This window comes from Hypanus sabinus, chromosome 12, assembly GCF_030144855.1.
Source record: "Hypanus sabinus isolate sHypSab1 chromosome 12, sHypSab1.hap1, whole genome shotgun sequence".
NCBI lineage: Eukaryota > Metazoa > Chordata > Chondrichthyes > Myliobatiformes > Dasyatidae > Hypanus > Hypanus sabinus.
The window spans coordinates 13,364,919-13,386,103 of NC_082717.1; the positions used below are offsets into that span (position 1 = coordinate 13,364,919).

The 21,185-nt window shown below is 42.8% G+C and overlaps 1 long non-coding RNA gene across 1 annotated transcript; it reads left to right on the forward strand.

Annotated features, from left to right (window-relative positions):
• Nucleotides 1-142: 142 nt before the first annotated feature.
• LOC132402644 (uncharacterized) lies at nt 143-20,704 on the forward strand. The gene is made up of 3 exons (XR_009515027.1): nt 143-216; nt 19,578-19,692; nt 20,634-20,704. It is a non-coding gene; the product is annotated as an uncharacterized LOC132402644 (long non-coding RNA).
• Nucleotides 20,705-21,185: the final 481 nt, after the last annotated feature.

The following is a 21,185-nucleotide window of genomic DNA, read 5'->3' on the forward strand; positions in this document are numbered from 1 at the left end:
CAATGGGTTGCTGAGTGCCCGATGCTCAGGGGCGATATTCCCGGTAGATCTCACTATCAGCAGCGCTGTGTTCTCGGCCGCTTTGCGTTCCGTCGCCCCATTACAGGCAGGACGTGGAGCCTATGGAGAGGGCACAGAAGAGGATTATCAGATGCTGGCTGCCTGGATTAGAGGGCTATTACTTCATCCTACTTAAAGGGTTCATTTATTATCAAAGTATGTATGCAATATACAACTGAGATTCCCCCATCCACCCACCTACCAAACATTCCTGTCACCGGCCAGTTTGTATATCTTCTCTCCCCCACCCCCAACCTTATTCTGGCTACTTCCCTCTAATTTTCCAGTCCTGATAAATGGTCTCGGCCCAAAATGTTGTCTTCATAGGTGCTGCCTGACCTGCTGAGTTTCTCCCCCCATCTTTGTATGTGTTGGACAGACTAGGGTGTTTTCACTGGAGCACTGGAGGCTGTGGGGTGACCTGATAGAAGACTGTATGATTATGAGGGGTGTGGGTATTGTAGAGATCAGGTATTGTTTTCCTAGAGTTGAAATCCCTACTACTAGAGGATATGCATTTTTAAAAGGGGTGAAAGTTCAAAGGAGATGTATGAGGCAGTTTGTCCGTTTCACCAATTTTGCCCTCAACTTTCACCCTGCTCCCAGATTTACCTGGTCCATCTCTGACTCCTCTCTCGCCTTTATCAGTCTCCGGAGTCAAACTGTCCACTGATATCTATAAACTGCTTACACTCATAATATCTTTGAGTATACCTCTTCCCATTCTGTCACTTGTAAAAATGTTGTTCTTTTCCCCATTTCCTCTGTTTCTGCCACATCTATTCTCACGATGAAGCTTTCCATTCTATCTTTTTCAAAAGGATAGACAGGAAAATAAGTTGTGGATGGGCCAAGGTGACTGAAAAGGGATATATAACAGATTGAATGGGCAAAGATCTAGCAAATGGAATATAATATGAGAAAACATTGAATAGTTAATTTTGGTGAATTCTTTTAAGAGCATATCATTTAACTGGTTTCCCTTCCACCACCATTGATGATTCTCTCACCCCATCCTTCTGTGTGATAACAGGGATAGAGTTCCCATTGTATCACCCAATGAACATCCATATTCAGCAGATCATTCTCAATAACTCTGTCGTAGTTGTTCCTACCACTAAGTATGTCTCCCCAGCACTGGCTTTTCATAGGGATTGCTCTCAGCATGACTCCCTTATCCACTCATCCCTCCCCACTCTTCTCCCTCCTAGCACTTATCCCTGCAAGTGTAACAAGTGATGCATTGTCCCTACGCCACCTCCTTCATTTGTCAAACTGTCCTTTCAGGTGAGATGATACCTCAGCTGCATGTCTGTTGGGGTCATCTATTAGGTGTGGCCTCCTTTACATTGGTGAGACCCAACACTTATTGAGGGATCACTTTACTGTCTGCAGGCTCTCCCAGTGACTACCCATTTCAATTCAACTTCCCATCCCCGTTGTGACATGTTTGTCCACGGCCTCCTCTACAGAACTCGGGTTGGAGGAACAACACCTTATATTCTGTCTGGGTCACCTTCAAACTGATGGCATGAGCATCGAATTCCCTAACCTATGGTAATTACTCCCCACTCCCCTCTTCTCTCTCTCTCTCTTTCTATTCCCAATCCTGGTTACTCTCCCACCCTTCAGTTTCCCCACCTGCCCATCTCCTTGTGGTTCCTTTCCTCCATCACTTCTGACCATGGTCAACTGTCCTTTCTTTCTAGTTACCTTCCTCAGCCTTTTATCTCTTCCACCTCCTATTTACTTCATCACCCCCCCCTCCCACCACCTACCCATCCATCTCTTCCTCTAGTCTCATCTAACACCTGCCAGCTTGTACTCCTTCTTTTTCCCCTACTTTCATAGTCTGGCTCTGTCCCCTTCCTTTCCAGTCAGAATGAAGGGTCTCTGCCCAAAACCCTGACTGTTTATTCCCCTTCGGTGATGCTGCCTGACTTGTTGTAATGCCTCCAGCATTGTGTGTGTGTTGCTCAAGATTTCCAGCATCTGCAGAATCTCTTGTGTTTATCCATTTATTCTGGTTTCTGATAATTCTTTTAGTATGTGGTGCCTGAGACACCAAGCACATAATAGGTTCCATACATACAATATATCTGCAAGAGAAAATAGATCAGTCTCGATGAAATGGTGTAGACTCGATGGGCCAAATGGCCTAGTTCTGTACAATATATCTTGTATATTGTGCTGTGCAAAAGTCCTAGGCACAGATATATAGCTAGGGTGCCCAAGACATTTGCAAAGTACCAGAAGCAGGAAATGAGTTTGTAAATTTAACGGGAACAAAGGAAGTTGGCAAATTTCAAGCAGACAATGGATGATATTTTGAAATCAGGATGATAAAGGTATTAAAAGACCATTGAAACTTTGTGCCGACAGCCAGTGATATTTTGAGGTTAGTAAAGAGCCTTAGTTGGAGAGTATGTTTCATGTCCCTCTGTTACCTTGTCTGTCTCTGTCACCCCCTATAGTGTAAAGGGGGTTTTATGTTTTAGGAAAAGTCTCACTGTAGAAGCTTACTCACACATTGGCTCAGTCAACCCAACCCATCTCATCTGTAGTAATGAGTTATTTCTCGGTGTCAAACTTCACTTGACTACAACTGCCCCAGGCCATCCTTGCCTTACTGTGACTTCCACATTGGTGATGGCCACCACAGTCTGAGTATGTACTAATAGCAGCTCGTGATTGTTTGTGTTGCCCTGCTTTCTGGTGCCAGCATCCCATCCCACAATTTAATAGGCTGCACATCTTTGAAATGTGGGAGGAAGCTGGACAACCTGGTGGATATCTAGGCTGTCAAAGGAAAAGCGTACCAACTCCTTAGAGTAGAGGGAATTAAACCCGGATTGCTGTCGCATCACTCTAAATCACTATGTTACTGCGCTGCCCCATGTGAAATACAGTATAGTGATGTGTATTCTCATGAACTTTGGTAGTGAAAAATAAAAGGCATAGACCATTTTCAAAATGGAGAGCAAATTCAGAAACTAGAGATGCTGAAGGATTTGGGAGTCCTCATGCAGGATTCCCTAAAGTAGGAGAATTCCCTAAAACTCCTGCCCTAAAGGTTAACTTGTAGTTTGAATTAGAAGCCAAATGCACAGAGAGGAATAGAATATAAAAGCAAGGATCTAATGCCAATGCTCTATATGGCACTGGTCAGATAGCTTTTGTGGTATTGTGGGCTGTTTTAGGTCCCGTATCTCAGGAAGCTGTTCCAGTGGAGATTCATGAAAGTTATCTGGAGAATGAGGAGCGTTTGATGGCTCTGGGCCTGTACTTACTGGAGTTTAGAAAGGCGAGGGGAAATCTCATTGAAACCTATTCTAAGACTGAAAGGCCTGGATAGAGAGGATATTTCTTACAGTGGGGATGTTGAAGTCAGAGGGCATACAAGAATGTTTCTTTAGAACAGAGATGAATAGGAGGTTTTTTGGCTAGAGGGTGGTGAATCTATGAAATTCATTACCACAGATGGCTGTGGAGGCCAAGTCATTGAGTCTATTTAAAGCAGAAGTTGATGGGTTCTTCATTAGTAAGGGTGTCAATGGTTATGGAGAGAAGACAATAAAACCATAAGATATTGGAGCAGAATTAGGCCAGTTGACCCTTCAAGTCTACTCTACAATTTTATCATGACTGACTCCAATTTTCCTCCCATCCCCAATCTGCTGCCTTTTTCCCATATCCTTCATGCTGACCAATCAACAATCTATCCTCTGCCTTAAATATACATAGAGACTTGGCCTCCACAGTTGCCTGTGGACACGAATTCCACAGATTCACCACTCGCTGGCTAATGAAATTACTTATTTTATTCATTCTAAAAGAATGCCCTCTATTCTGAGGCTATTGCCTCTTCCACCATAGAAAACATCTTCTCCACATCCACTCTATCAAGGCCTTTTACCATTCGCTAGGTTTCAATGAGGTCACCCCTCATTCTTCCAAATTCTAGTTAATACAAGTCCAGGACCATCAAATGCTCTTCAAATGACAAGCCATTGAAACTTGGAATCATTTTTGTGAACCTGCTTTGAACTCTCTCCAGTTTCAGCACATCCTTTTGAAGATAAGGGGCCCAAAACTGCTCACAATACTTTGAGTGAGGCCTCACCAGTCCTTTATAAAGTCTCAACATTACATTGTTGCTTTTATGTACTAATGCTCTTGAAATGAATGCTAACATCAAATTTGCCTTCCTTACCACAGACTCAACCTTGTTCCCATCCCCCTGCAACTGCAGTTTAATTCCCACTGTGTGGCATTAACAAACCTTTCCACAAGGGTATTCGTCCCACTCCAGTTCAGGTGCAAACCATCACTTCTATACAGGTCCCACCTTCCCTGGAAGAGAGCCCAATGATCTAAAATTCTTATTCTCTCTCTCCTGCACCAATTTCTTAGCTACATATTGAACTGTATAATCTTCCTGGTTCTGGCCTCACTAGCATGTGGTGCATGTAGCAATTCTGAAATCATAATCCTGGAAGACCTGCCCTTTAACTTAGCACCTAACTCCCTTAATTCCCTATGCAGAACCTCGTCATTTATCCTACTCATGTACTTTGTAGCTAACAACGTGTAAATGGGCCACGATTTATGGCTGCTTAAGAATGCTGAGGACTCAGTCTGAGATATTCTGGACCCTGGCACCCAGGAGGCAACATACCATCTGGAAATCTCTGTCCATTGCCCTAACTAACAAATCCTCTCTCACCACAGCGTGCCATCTTCTCCCCCTTTCCTTTCTGAGTTAAAGAGGCAGACTCAGTGCTGGAGACCCGACCACTGTGACTTTCCTCTCTTAGGTCATCTCCCCCTCTGCCCCCCTCCAACATGTCCAAAGTGATACACCTATTGTTGAAGGGGATGGCCATGGGGTACTCTTAACCCCTTCCCTAGCTCCAACTCTTTAATGCAGTTGGTTAGAAGCTGCAGCTGGATGCACTTCTCACAGTCGTAGTTGTCAGGTACACTGGAGGTCTCTGTCCTCCCACACCCCACAAGAGGAGCATTCCACTATCCTGCCTGACATCTCTACTGTCCTAGCTGAGCAGATATAAAGAAGAGAAGAAATTTTTAAAAAAAACCTTGAGCTTTTCTTTCCTCTGCTTTCTCTAACTGAAGCTTCTCTTTGTGGAGGCCTCAAAATCACCACTCTGACTCTATCCACTCAGATGATGGCCTCTGCTCTTGCCCCTCCTTTAATTTACTCTTACTAATCAATCCCAAATGCCGATTGGTTACTGTTCAAAGCTCTTTTCCGCTTTAGCAACCCATTGCTGCCTTTTGTACTTGGACAGTGGACCTGATTGAAGTCCTCTCCTCTCAAAAATACTGATGTCCAGATTGGCCACTGGTCAGAGGCAGGAGAATGGGGCTGAGAGGGACATTACTTCAGTGGTCGATGTGTTGCTAAACTGTTGCAATTAGGGTTGTGCTGGTTGGTTCAAGAACAGAATGGCTGAAGGGAGTTTTTTGAGCTTGGACCCCCACCATCCAGGCCATGTTCTTTTCTTGCTGCTGCCATCAGGAAGGAGGTATGAGAACCTTAGGATCCACACCACCAGGTTCAGAAACAGTTATTAGCCTTCAACCATCAGGCTCCTAAACCAGTGTGGTTAACTTCACTCACCTCAATTCTGAACTGATTCCACAACCTATGGACTCACTTTCAATGACTCTACAACTTGTGTTCTCAGTATTATGTATGTATGTATTTATTTGTTTTCTTTTTGTATTTGTACAGTTTGCACATTGGTTATTTCCCTCTTGTTTTTGGGTAGCTTTTCACTGATTCTATTGCGTTTTTGTTCTATCATGAGTGTCTGCTAGAAAATGAATTTCAGGGTAACAGTGCAATATATTGTATGTACTCTGATAATAAATTCAGTTTGGACTTTAGTGTGGCACTTCACACTTCTTCACTTGCTCCACCAATGAGATGTTTCCACAACCTATGGACTCGCTCTGAAGGACTCATCTTGTGTCTTGATATTTATTGCTTATTTATTTGTTATTATTACTTTTTTCTTTTTGAATTTGCAGTTGGTTGTCTTTTGCACACTGGTTGAACACCCAAGTTGGTGTGGTCTTTCGTTGATTATGCTATGGATTTATTGAGTATCCCTGCAAGAAAATGAATCTCAGGGTTGTGTATGGTGTCATATGTAGACTTTGAGAATAAATTTACTTTGAACTTTGAGAAGAAAATAGGGGTTCTTTGATCACCATTGACATCTTGAAGCATCAGCTCCTGTAGATACTACTGATGGTGGAGTTGGATGAGCCTACAATGTATTTGACAGAGTCCACTTCTCTCTGTAGTTCCTTATGATCCTGCTGTTGGCCCAGCTGTACCGGACCATGATACAAAGACTCAGGGGACTTAGTGCAATGCATCAATAGTTATCAAATAGTGGAAATGTTAAAAAGAAGTGGTGGCATTAGTGTTGTTGTGGAAACTGACACTGTTTACTCATGGTGCTGCTGAGTGCCAGCAAATTGATGTTAATTCAGCACCAGGGTGTTGGTCTGGAGAGTGAGTCCAAGACCTTTCTGGGATACCAAAGAGAAACATTACATGTTTTTATTTGATTACGAATGGAAGGGGAGAGGAAAAGGATTGAATTTACAATTTCCAACTTATTGCTAATGTGTTAAAACAAAAATATGCTGTCTGAAAAAAAAAGTGCTGGAAATAGCAGGTCAGACGGGGAAATGAGGTCAATGACCTTTCATTAGCAGAGTTCTGTTTCCTCTCATCTGGAAACTTTGAAACTAAGCTGTGTGCACATGCCAAGACTATTAATATATACAATCAAAAGCACTCTGCTTAAAGCTGCACCCACCCTTCCCACCTCCCCAGGGAAGATAACTATGTATTGTCAGTCTACTCAAATGCAACTATTCATTTCATCTCCAGTCAGATTAAGGTAATAAGCCTGAATGACTGGCATCCTGTTGCACTCACCTCAATAATAAACAAATGCTTTGAGAGGCTGGTCAAGGACAACATCTGCAGCATTATTTGCCTACCGACACAACCGATCGACAGATCAATAGCCAATATCTACACACCATCCTTACACGTCTGGAGAAGAAGGATGATTATGTGAGAATGCTAATCTTGGATTACGGTTCAGCATTCAACACCTTAATTCCAGGATAGGAAGTTCAGAGACCTCGGCCTTTACTCTGCCTTGTGCAGCTGGATCCTGGATTTCCTGTCAGATTGCTGGCAGGTGGTAAGAGTGGGCTCCCTCACTTCCATCCCTCTGACTCTCAACACAGGAGCCCCTCAGGGCTGTGTACTAAGTCCCCTCCTTTATTCTCTGTATACCCATGACTGTGTTGCCACCCAGAGCTAAATCTGCTGACAACACTACATTGATTGGCCTAATCTCAAAGAATAACAAGGTGGCCTACAAGGAAGAAGTTATCTCTCTGACACGGTGGTGTCAAGAAAACAACCTCTCCCTCAATGTCGCAAAGACAAAGGAGCTGGTTGTGGATTCAGGAGGAATGGAGACTGGCTAACCCCCATTGACATCAATGGATCTGGGGTTGAGAAGGTAAACAGCTTTAAGTTCCTCAGCACACACATCACCGAGGATCTCACATGGTCTGTACATACCAGCTATGTGGTGAAAAAGGCACAACAGTTGAGAAAGTTTGGTATGGGCCTCCAGATCCTAAGAACTTTCTACAGTGGCACAATTGAGAGCATCCTGAATGGCTGCATCACTGCCTGGTATGGGAACTTTACCTCCTGTAACCACAGGATTCTGCAGAGAGTGGTGCGAACAGCCCCATGCATCTGTAGTTGTGAAATTCCCATGATTAAGGACATTTATAAAGACAGGTGTGAAAAAAGGACCCGAAGGATCACTGGGGACCTGAATCACCCGAACCACAATCTATTCCAGCTGCTACCATCTGGAAAAGCCAGGACCAGCAGACTGATTAACTCACGCTGATTTGAGTGTATTTCTATGTTACATTGATAGTTCTATTTATGAGAAATTATTATAAATTACTATGATTGCACTTTGCAAATTTAGACAGATGTACAGATTTTTACTCCTTATGTATGTAAAGGATGTGAGAAATAAAGTCAATTCAATTCAATTTAATTTTTTGTTATTTGGTCAATTTTATTTCCTTATTCCACTGTTTACATTTTTCACTACAACAGCTACTTCCGTTCAACCATCTATGACTCTTCTTTTGCTTTAAAGTACTTTGGGAAATCCCTGAGTTATCGAAAATACTCTGAATATGATATTTTTTCCTCACAGCTACTACCCTTTTTAAGACTTTTGGTTTCAATTTCAAAAATGCCCTTAATATGATATAAATCTCAGATATTTTTCAAAAGTCTTATTGAAGCTCTCTTTATTTTTAGATGAATTTGATAATCCAATTCAAGTTCAAGTTTATTGTCATCTGATGATTAGGCCTCAATCTGTCAGGGTCAAAAGTGGATGTTGCGTCTTAGCTGTCTAGATACGCAAACTAGGACAGTACGATATGGATACATGGAGAGGGGAGCTTGCTCTCCATATCGTACTGTCCTAGCTTGACAAAGGAACTAGCTTCAAAGGAACGGCAGAGTTTGGCACCAGTAGCAACACAGGAGTTGCCATTCAGTGTTGCATTCAACATGGGACTGCCTTAGGGACTCTAGCTCTGGATTTTGCCCTCGGGGCTTACTCCAGAAGCCTTCTCAGTGAGTGAGCTGCAAGACAGCAGAGTTTTTCTTCTACATGAGCTGCCAACCATGGCTGGTGAGCCCCATCTGCCTGAAGCAACTGGTGCCAGTAACCTGTCTTTGCCCCTTCTGTCAGTAGAAAGGGTTCTACCAGGCTTAGTAGCTAAAAGCTACACGTGAAGGACAGGAGCTGGACTTGGTTGTCGGAGATTATTTGAGGTACATGCCATTGGGAGTATTTAATAGGTAGTGGGAGCTTGTCTCCATTACTACCCCAGCTATAACAGCCTTAAGGAGCCATTTGTCATCTGACTGTATGTTAATCGAACCAAACGAGACAACGTTCCTCTGGACCATGATGCACTCACAATGTATATCATACACAGCATATAAAACAAAATATAATCCTAAATGAATCAATAAAATATAATTAAAAGTGCATGTAAGAGGTAAACAGCAAACAATAGAGTAAATAGCCTGCTGTCCTTGGTGGTGATCTTAGTCTCTCAGACTGAGGGAAGAAGTTGTTACCAAGTCTGACAGTCCTCGTCCTGATGCACCTGTGTTCTCCTTCCTGACGGTAGTGCAGCAAAGAGGTTGTGGGATGGGTGGTAGAGATCTTCAACAATGCTTTCAGCCCTTCATATACAACGCTCCCAGGCAATATGTCAAATCTGGGGAAGGGAGACCCCGGTGATCCTCTCAGTGGTTTTTACTATTCCCTGTCGGGTCTTGCAGACTGATTCCTTGCCAAACAATGATAAACTGTGATTAGACACTGTTGCTGGTGCTCCCCTAGAAAGCTGGTAGAATGCGGGCAGGGAGCATTGCCTACCTCAATCTCCTCAAAGTGTAGATGCTGCTCTGCCTTGACTAATGAGGAAGTGTTGTGGGTCCAGGTCAGATTGTTTGTTACGTGCTCTAAGGAACTTCCCTTATTCCATGCCAGAATCTGGGTGATTTTAATTTATATTATTTATAATTTTTCAGCCAACCGTGAATGTTATCCTGGATTATTGAGTGGGAACAGTGTACCATCGGTGAACCACCAGCCCTTGCAGCTGACCGGGTCAATACCTTGCCTTCTTTGGATTTACTGTTCAATTCACTACCTAAAGCTATTCTGATACAAAATGGAGCCAGGGGCTATGTGTTGCATAACGTGGTCACGTGGGCAAGCCTTGCCTGCAAGTTGGGTGACATACATTAAACCACACTCCCAACCTGAACCAACTATCTCATTTGTGAAGCAACTTTACTGTTTGAGTGGGAGTAATGGGAAACTCTTCAATCTACAGTGTGAAAACTGCAGAACCAAGGTCACCTCAATCCCCATGGTCCAGCTGCAGTATAGGTGGAGGGGCAGGTAGTGATGAGGAAGCAGAGAGTTTGTTGAAGGGCTTCAACAGATTACGAGAATGTGGCAGATGGAATTCGGTGTAGGGAAGTGTTGATCATACGTTGTGGTAGAAGAACGTTGGCTATTTTGTAAGTGGGGAGTAAATTCAGAACTTGGAGGTTCAAAGGAACTTGTGAGTCTCAGTGCAGGAGTGCTTAAAGGTTAACTTGCAGCTTGAGTTGGTGGTAAAGTTTATAGGTACTTAGTAAGGGTGTGGATGGTTATGGGGACTAGGCAGGACTGATTCACTATTGCACCTGAGAAAACACCCATGCATTCCGCTGTGCTACATATATAAAGGTCTTCACCAGCCTACCTTCACGACACAACACCACACTCTGACAAATTGCCACAGACAGTACTTATTACAGCTACCTACTTAAATCTGCCGTGTCTGTACTTAATCTAAGCCAGCGCAGTTTCAATGGGGCAGATTCTCAAGTATATCCACTGGGGACCTGTTGTGACTCCACTGCTTTGTGTGACTAGTTTCCACAACTCAGAAATTCCTTTTTACGTTACTGAAGGAATGCTCTTCTATCCATTTTAAAACCAGTTTAATCCAGAACAGAGCAATATTTCACTCATTTCTGTGCCTTTTACACAGGGTGGTGAATTTGATTCCTGGCTTTCCTTTGGGATATTTGATAACCCTGGAAAGTTTCTCCCAACGAGACCAAACAATCCCTCTTCATGTGAATTTCAACATCATTAGTCTGAAAAAATAAGCATAAGTTCTCATTTATTAATGAATTGCAGACTTTTATTAACCCCATTCTCTCCAAAACTGTGATTTAAAATGCCTACTTTGAAGAAGTATGCTGCCTCAAAAAGGTGCTATCTGTCATTAAAGATCCTCATCATCCGAGCCATGCCATCTCACAGCTACCATCGGGCAGGAGATGCAGAAGTCCTACACCACCAGGTTCAACAACAGCAACTTCTTCAACCATTCTGTTGTCAAACCAACAGACAAAACCCTAATCACTATCTCAATATTTATTTATTTATTGAGCTACAGTGTGGAATAGGCCCAGCCCAGTAACTCCTGATTTAACTCTAGCCTAATCACAGGACATTTTACAAAGACCTAATAACATGCCAACCGGTACAATTTTGGACTGTGGGAGGAAACAGGATCATCAGGAGGAAACCCAAGCGGTAATGGGGAGAACGTACAAACTCCTTATAGACAGCGGCCAGAAATGAACTGGTATTTTAATGTGTTGTGCGACTGAAACCACTTTACACTACAATGGAACTTTTTTGTATGTATTGTGTTCTTTCTCCTATAAATTTGTCCACTTAATGTATATTTTTTGTGAATGTTGTGCCCCTAATACTATGTGCCTGTGATGCAAGTGTTACGAACCCTGTAACTGGGTGTCTTAGCAGCAAAGATAGGAGTAGCCGTTGAAGTCTGATGATACTATTTTTAACAGTATTTATTAGTAAAAATACACAAAAATAATATCAATGCAAATATACAGATAATATACGTCATCAATACTAAGCCTAAAAGTGCGGGTATAATAATAATAATCAATAAGAAATAAGCTCTATCGTTGTCTAGGGGATAATGAATTGTCTGATGAAAATGTAAAGTTCATTTCAGTTCACAAAGGCTCCAGTGTTTGTTTGTCACTGTGTTGCAATTGTTGGAGAGTGAGAGAGATAGAAGAATGGGAACAGTTACTGCTATTGTTTTTGCCAACCTTTCTTTATGATTTCAATCTGTCGGTGTCTCGTTGTTGTGGCCATTCAAGTATGACCTCTCCTTTAGCTAAACCGTTCTTCTGTGATGAGCCTGCCACCCAGGCAGGGGAGGACGCACACAAGCTCTCACCGGCGTTCGCTATAAAACGCTGTCACTGGATCTCTAGCATTTCTCCTGGTGCGTCTAAAGGGGTGTTCCCCAGACCCCTCTTTTATCCTCACTCATGGGGTCTCAGATGTCAATCAGGTTGGGATGATGCAATCCCTCAACCAGCCCACTCTGGTTGTCCCCTGAGGGTTTCAATGAGTAGTACAGTACTCAATACACAATTCCTTCTCCAAGAGACTATAGCAGTAATCTCTCTCTTTGTCAAATAGGAGACATTCCACCTTGTGTATTCTGCGTTGTCTCACACATCACTGACATGATGTGTCTCTCTCTCTCATTTCCTAGGTATCAGACCTGAAATAATAGCGATCTTGCAATTCTCAAAAAGGGGGGGGTGGGCGGGCATTGGCGATTCTGTACCCTTCTGCCCATCAGGTTTGCTCCTCATTCGTAACACAAGTCAGTTTTCATTGTATCTGTACACACGTATACTTGTGCATATGACCATAAACTTGGTATTGACTTTAGCTGGACTGCCTCACTGGTAGAGATCTTTGTCAAGGTTACTCTTAGCTTACTATTCATGGGATCACTCCTGACTTCTGAAGTTGATGTCTGCCACACCTCACTGCTAGTTAATGCTGTAGGGAAGTCATCCAAGTTCCACATTAGGGAGAGTAGTCTTGAATCTACATTTACTCAAGGCCAGGGCAGAGTAGACATGGAGGTTCGCTCACATCTCAGGCATTCAAAGGGTGTCAGAGACCGTGCAGAGAACTTCCTACCAGGGAGGGCTGACTGTAACCCTTGACATTTATCATGGTTCCCTTGCCCAGTCACCCACAGTGCTTTGGTATGTTTCCCACCAGTCTGTCCAGGTTCCTCTAAGGGTAAAAATTAGCTTTATTTGTCACATGTACGTTGAAACATACAGTGCAAAGTGTCATTTTACGTCAAATCAAATCAGCGAGAATTGTGCTGGGCAAATACCGCCATGCATCAACATAGCACCGCCACAACTCTTTAACCCTAAATTGTACATCTTTGCAATATGGGTGAAAATCCGAGGACCTTAAGGAAACCCACACCGTGAAACTTCTTACAGACAGCGGCGGGAATTGAACCTCGATCTATGGTGCTAACCGCTACGCTACTGTGTCACTTGTCTTACTGTAACCCCACTGGGAGCAGTCTCTGTTCCCTCTCCCAGATTTTCAGCATCTATCCCTGAAGCAGAGGTGCTGTCCTCTACTCATCGTAATGTGCATAGTTCTTTTTAGGGATCGGTTCCTTGAGTTGCAGTTGCAAGGCTAAGTACTGGCAGCTGTGGGATCTTGTAATAAATAGATCAATACAAATGCTCTGTTAATCAGGGTCGACCATGGATGTTGCGTCCTAGCTGTTTAGATACTGAAGCCAGGGCAGTACAATATGGAGAGCAAGCCCATGTAACAAGCTCCCTCTCTCTACCCAGCTCCAAAGGAACAGCAGAATCACAGGGGTTGCCAGTCAGTGTTGAACTCATGTCGGAACTCCAGCTCTGAATTTTTCCCTCTGGGTTTACTCTGAAAACCTTTTGCACAAGTGAGTACAGCCTCAAGGTAGCGAAGGTTTGAGATCATTGTTTTCCTTCTAAATGAGCTGCCGTGGCTGACGAGCTCCAACGACCTAAAATAACCATATTTTAAGGTGCCAGTAACCCACCTTTGCCCCTTCTGACAGTAGAAATGATTCTGTGGAACTTAGCTAAGCCAGCCATGAAGGCCAGGAGCTAGACTTGGTTGTCAAAGGCTCTCTGAGGCACATGCCATTGGGAGCATTTAATAGGCAGTGGGAACTTGTCCCCATTACTGTTTCTCCCTCCACCTGACCCCTTCCCCACCCCGGATTTAACAATCCTAAGGAACCAATCAATACAATACCGTGTGCTGAAACTGGATCCCAGAGCAGCATTGGCTTGGCAAGCCTGCTAATGTGTTGGAAACCTTACACTTAAGAGTAAAACTACTGGATTAGGAATTGTTTTTTGCAACAACGAAAATAAACTACAAACTCTGCTTAATATTCTCACCGGTCAGTAATGAGCCTGGGGAGTTATGTGTCAGATTACAGTTTAGGGGCAGTCAGAGGTTGGGCCGAGTTCAGGTTGGAATTGTCTGTGGTCGAAGGCCAGTGATCCCTGTAGTCAACGACCCATGGTCAGTGGGACTTGTGGATGAGGGCTAATGATCCCTCCCAGGTCAGTGAGTCTCCCAAGGTCCGTGGGTCCCTGGATTGGAGGTCTGTGTGAGAAGAAAGCGTGAGGGCTGCTGAACCCCTCTCTACTCCACCAGTTGGCGAATTAATTGATCAGAAGTCAATGTATGTCCGGAGTTCAAGGCCTGGAGTTTGGGATCCTGTGATCAGTGAGTCCTGTGGTTGATAATGACGATCGAACCTTGAAAGTCAAAGATTGAATTTGGTGAGTCCAGATGGCCTGATGGTCAAAACCCTTGGTCAGCATGCCCAGAAGTTGGAGGCCTGATGTCTGCAAGTCTGCGAGCCCGTTGATGAAGTTGGGGGCCCAATGCCTGAGGTGGCACAGAGGCAGCCTGTTGTGGCGTTGGAAACCTGTCTCTGTATGTATGTGAGTGAAGGTGAGAGTGGGGGAGGAACAAGGCTTGTTTTGTTGTTGTTCTTTTGTCTTTTTGCTGTAGAAAATCAGACTTAACATTCTCACCTGTCCGTAATTGTGTTTTTAAAAGTCCTACTTAAAATTTACAGTGTTATGATTTCACATAATTTAACATACGGTAGGAATATCTACCTCTCCAGTACCCCAGCTTGGCAGCACATTCTGAGGATTACTGCAGAGAACCTGCTCGAATGTTTACCGTTTCTATATTCATGCCTGAACCTTAAATATGTCGTTCATCCAATTTCTTATCCCTGATGCCATTATCCCTTTAGGTTTCAATTTTGCTAATGAGTCTCTAACTTGATAATTCATCAAGCAAAAGGCCAAGTTCATTTACATTCACAATATTTTCATGAATCCTCTATCACTTCATCAAAGAACTCAATAAAGTCAGTCACAAGTAGCTTAATCAAATCCGTTAGCATTTATTCATTAACCCATATATTACCAAGTGACAAATAATTTTGTTCCCAAGATAAGTGTCTTGAATTTGTACAACTTTTTCCTTCACAATTTCAGAACCTGCCTCAGTGGTCTACAATGAATTGTTGTTTGTATGGTGAGGGGTATAACACAGGAGGGTTGGCAGCTATTAGCTAATTTTTGCATAGCCAGGGTCACAAATAGCATCTTGATAAGGAGGTAACTGTTCAGCAATTCACCCCATCAAGTGTGTTAAATAGGTTGTAGAGACATTTTTTTCTCCAGAAAAACTGGGGTGGCATGGTAGCATAGTGATTAGCACAACGCTTTACAGCACAGACAACACAAGTTCGATTCCCACCACAGCCTTTAAGGAGTTTGTACGTTCTCCCCGTGACCATGCGGGTTTCTTCCCACAGTCCAAAGACATACCGGTTGGTAGGTTAATCAGTCATTGTAAATTGTTCCATGATTAGGTTTAGCTTAAATTGGGGATGCTGGGCAGTGTGCCTCATAGGGCCAGAAGGGCTATTCCATGCTGTTTCTCAATTAATAAATAAATAATGGAGTCCATCAGAAAATTTAACTTCTGCCTTTCAGAGGGATGCATTTGATTATTTTATCTGGCCTCAGACTCCTTCAGGTGACATCAATGATAGTTTCCATCATCTTCAGCCCTTTGTTACCACACTTATTGGCTCTCAGTTTCTGACATCATTCCCACTCTCTCCTCTCCCTCATCACTCCATCACCTCTCTCACCAGGATCCACCTGTCACCGGCCCACTTAGTCTACCCATTTCCCCTTATTTTTATACATGACTTCTTCCCTCGTTCTTTCCGTCAACATGAAGGGTCTCAGCCTGAAATATTGACTTGTTCATTGCCCTATCTGCTGAGTTCCTCCAGCATTGAGTATGTGTTACTCAAGATTTTCAGCATCTGCAGATTCTCTGGTGTCTATGATCAGTGGTAGTGTAGCTTTCAAAATTCATTTGTGGGGTGATTTTTTAACTTAATTGTTTTTAAAATAGAACAGATCTTACCCACAGACAGAAAAACCAGGATTGATTAACCCTGTTTCCCATTAAACCAGGCTGTTTAAAAGATTATTGCAATCTTTGTGCTCACTGAGGTTTGTGACGTCTGACAAATAAGAAATCACATGCACCCGTGGAGGTTAAGTTCATTGAGATTCCTGACCTTGAGATGGTTTCAAGCTGCTCTCCCTGATCTGTCACATGGATCACAGGTTGCTACTTATTCTTGTCTTGGGAGGTCTCTCGAATTCCAGTTGTTCCAGTTTCTTCCCACATTCCGAAGATGTACGGTTAGGGGAAGTGAGTTGTGGGCTTGCTGTGTCAGCACCAGAAGAGTGGCAACACTTGCAGGCTGCCCAGCACAATCTTCGCTGATTTGATTTGATGCAAACGATGCATTTCACTAGATGTTTTGACGTAAATATGTCAAATGATGGCAATCTTCAAAAAATTCCATGTGCAGATAGAAGAGATGTCAACAATATTTCTTTTGGGCTGCAGGATCAAAAGTATTAGCATAGGTATTGTATGTTCCTTGCAGATTTCCCCCAGAATGCAAGCATTTGTGGACTGGAAATAGTTATTGACACAACTGTCATGTACCTTATTAATACTACACTGGAGTCATGGTAGTATAGCAGTTAGCACAATGCTATTACAGCTCAGGGAGTTCTCCATTTCGGATTTCAGTTCTGGTGCCAGTCTTTAAGAAGTCTCCATACGTCCTCCCTGTGAAATGCATGGATTTTCTCCAGGTCTTCCAGTTTCCTCCCACAGAGAGCATAGAACATAGAAATCTACAGCACATTATGGGCCTTTCAGCCCACAATGTTGTGCCAAACATGCAACCTACTCTAGAATCTGCCTAGAAATACCCTAACACATAGCCCTCTATTTTTCTAAGTTCCAGGTACCTATCTAAGGGTTTCTAAAAAAGATCCTTTTGTATTTGCCTCCACCACTGTCACTGGCAGTGTATTCCATGCATCCACCACTATCTATGTGAAAATCTTGCTCCTGACCTCTGTACCTACATCCAAGCACCTTAAAAATATGCCCCCTAATGTTAGCCATTTCAGCCCTGGGAACAAGCCTCTGGCTATCCACATGATCAATGCCTCTCATCATCTTGTACACCTCTATCAGGTCATCTCTCATCCTATGTCACTCCAAGGAGAAAAGGCAAAGTTCATCCAACCTATTTTCATAAGGCATGCTCTCCAATCCAGTCAACATCCTTGTAAATCTCCTCTGCACTCTTTCTATAGTATCCACATTCTGTGTGACCAGTACTGAACCCAGTTCTCCAAGTGGGGTCTGACCAATGTCTTATTTAGCTGTAAAATTACCTCTTGGCTCTTGAACTCAATCCTACGGTTGATGAAGTCCAACACACCATACGCCTTCTTCACAACATTGTCAACCTGCACAGTAGCTTTAAGTTTCCTATGGACACGGACTCCAAGATCTCTTTGATCCTCCACTCTGCCAAGAGTCTTACTATTAATATTATATTCTGTCTTCAAATTTGACCTACCAAAATGAACCATTTCACACTTATCTGGGTTGAACTTCATCTGCCACTTCTCAGCCCAGTTCTGCATCCTATTAATGTCCCGCTGTAACCTCTGACAACCCTTCAGACTATCCACAACACCTCCAACCTTTGCGTCATTAGCAAACTTATTAACCTACCCTTCTATTTCTTCATCCAGGTCATTTATAAAAATCACCAAGAGGAGGGGTCCCAGAACAGATCCCCGCGGAACACCACTGGTCACCAACCTCCATACAGAAAACAAACTATCTACAACCACTCTTTGCCTTCTGAGGGCAAGCCAATTCTGGGTCCACAAAGCAAAGTCTCCTTGGATCCCGTGCCTCCTTATTTTCTAAATGAGCCTCTCATGGGGAACCTTATCAGTGCCTTACTGAAATCAATATGCACTACATTCACTGCTCTACCTTCGTCAATATGTTTTGTTATATCCTCAAAGAATTCAATTACGCTCATAAGGTACAGCCTGCCCTTGACATGTCCATGCTGACTATCCCTAATCAGATTATGTCTCTCCAAGTGCTCATAAATCCTGCCTCTCAAGATCTTCAACAACTTACCCACCACTGAGGTAAGGCTCACTGGATTATCTCTACTCCCTCTCTTGGACAAGGGAACAACATTTACAATGCTTCAATCCTCTGGTACTTCTCTCATCCCTATTGATGATACAAAGATCATTGCCAGAGGCTCAGTAATCTCTTCCCTCACTTCCCACAGTAGCCTGGGGTATATTTCGTCTGGTGACTTATCTAATTTAATGCTTTTCAAAAGCTCCAGCATATCCTCTTTCTTAATGTCTATATGCTCAAGCTTTTCAGTCTGCTGTAAGTCATCCGCACAATTGCCTCAGTCCTTTTTCCTGGTGAATACTGAAGCAAAGTATTCATTAAGTACCTCCACTACCTCCTCGTACTGGATAGGTTAATTGGTTGTTATAAATTGTCCTGTGATTAGGTGAGGGTTAATTGGGTTTGTTGGGGATTGCTGGGGCAGCATGGTACAAAGGACTGAAAGGGCCTACTCTGCGCTGTATCGCTAAGTTAAATAACCAAGGATGAGGTTTTGGGGTACTTGGAGGCACATGATAAATAGACCAAAGGCAGCATGACTTTCTCAAAGGGAAATCTGGCCTGACAAATCTGCTAGAATTCTTTGAGGAAACAGCAGGCAGGATCGACAAAGGAGTCAATGATGTGTTTACTTACATTTTCAGAAGGCCTTTGACAAGGTGCCGCACATGAGGCTGCTAAACATAATAACAGCCCGTGGTATTATAAGAAAGGTATGGAATTGGCTGACTGGTAGTAAGCAGAGAGCGGGAATAAAGGGGGCCTTTTCTGATTGGCTGCCTTAACTGATAAAATTGAACTCACATCTACCATTTCTGCTGGCAGCCAATTCCACAATAGCCCAACCCCCTGGGAGAAATTTCCACTCAAATTATCCTTAAATGTTTCACCTTTCACTCTAAGTCTCTGACTTCTGGTTCTATTCTCACTCAACAAAAGGAAAGAACCTGCATATCCCTCAAAATTTGGTATACGTTTATAAGCAGGATCAGGTTTAGTATCTCCAGCATGTGTCATAAAATTTGTTTACTCAGCAGCAGCAGTTCAATGCAATACATGATAACATAGAGGAGGAAAAATAAATAAGTAATTCATTTACAGTAAGTATACATATGTATATTGAATAGATTAAAAATTGTGCAAAAACAGAAATAATATATATTAAAAAAAGTGAGGCAGTGTTCATTGTGTTCAGTTTAGGAATGGTATGGCAGAGGGGAAGAAGCTGTTCCTGAATCTCCCCCGTTTCCTGTGCTCCAGCAAATAAATTTCTAATTTATTCAACCTTTTTTTGTAATTCAGATCCTGAAGTACCGGCAACATCCTTGCCTGCTGGAAGTATCATTCAGATATATTGTGATAAATGCATTGGACTGCTCATTAGATGAACACTATGGAGGAGGAGCTCTTTCCCCTGGTAAGTTGTCAGCTGATGAATCTTAACCCAAATACAGGTGAGGAAGCTTCACTGGCAAACTGGGTAAAGCCCCATGTCTTTTGTTGGGACAACTCTGTGAGCTTTCTCACCAGGTTTTAATGTAGGCTTGGGATCTTTGTTTATTTTTGGACAGAAAGAATAGGAGCAGATGGAGGGAATTCAGCCCCTTAAGTCTCCTCTCTTGTTCATTACCATCATTATTGACCTTCAGCCTCAACACTGTTTCCCTCCCTAATCTGCAATCCCTTGATACCAGAAGTCTATTAATTTTGAGTGAGTGGCTGAGCCTCCACACCCCCTGGGAGTAGACAATTATAAAGATTTACTGCTCTTTAAATAAATTTCCCCCTTTGCAGTCTGATCTCACTGATTAAAGCTTCAAGCTAGATTGAAATCAGCGAGAATGAGAGTGGAAGGTGAGCAGGTTTGCAGCACTGCCTGTCTGCATTTGACTGCCCTTTATCCCCCTCTCACTTGCTGCTGCTGGATTCTTGGGTCTTGGCCAAGGTTTAATCAATGCTGCTTGTGGATCTGTGGATTGGACTCTCAGTTCATGTTATATGTGTTTCTGGTTACTCCTTTTTTATTGCTATTTTGTGCTGCTTGCGATAAACGAAAAATTGAACTGAACTGAACTGAACATTCCTAGACTGTTTTAAGGACTCTGTGGTTTAATGTTTTATGTTCAGTGTGTTTTTCACTTTTTTTTGCCGTTTGCACGATTTATTCTTTTTTTGTGCATTGGGTGTTTGATGTTTTCTTTGAATGGGTTCCATGGTGTTTCTTTGTTTTGTGGTTGTTTGTGGGGAAGGTGAATTTCAGGATTGTATGCTGCATAGGTACTTAGATAATAATTGTATTTTGTATCTTTAAATGGTCGCACTCTTATCTTCAACTCCACGTGCTTTACCTTTGTTCAGCAGGTTCCTGTGTGAGACCCTCCAAAATCCAAATACACCACATCCAATGATCCCCTGCAGACCTATTTTGCAGATCTTTGAGGCGGTATCTCACAATTACACTCAGTGGCACTTTATTAGGTACACCTGTACATTGAATTGAATTGAATTTCACTTTATTGTCATTTTGAAACCACAAATGCAATGCAGTTAAAAAATGAGACAATGTTCCTCCAGAAAATCCACATAACGTTTGGCAATCCCCAATCCAGAGTCCAGAGAGGCTGCTGCATATTAATATCATGCTACCATCTTAGCATGTTCCCCAGAAAGGAGCTCCAAAGCCACCAGACAAAACAAGACTACCCAGACACACCAAGTCAGGAGACCGACTCTACCACCCAACAAACCAAAAACTAAAGCTACAAGACCTGCACAAAACCACATAGTTACAACAGTGCAGACATTACCATAATTGATTAAAAAACAGACCATGGGCACAGTAAAAAATAGTCCAAAGATGTTAAAAGACTATAAATTCGAAAGAAATCACCACACAGTTTCCACAAGTCC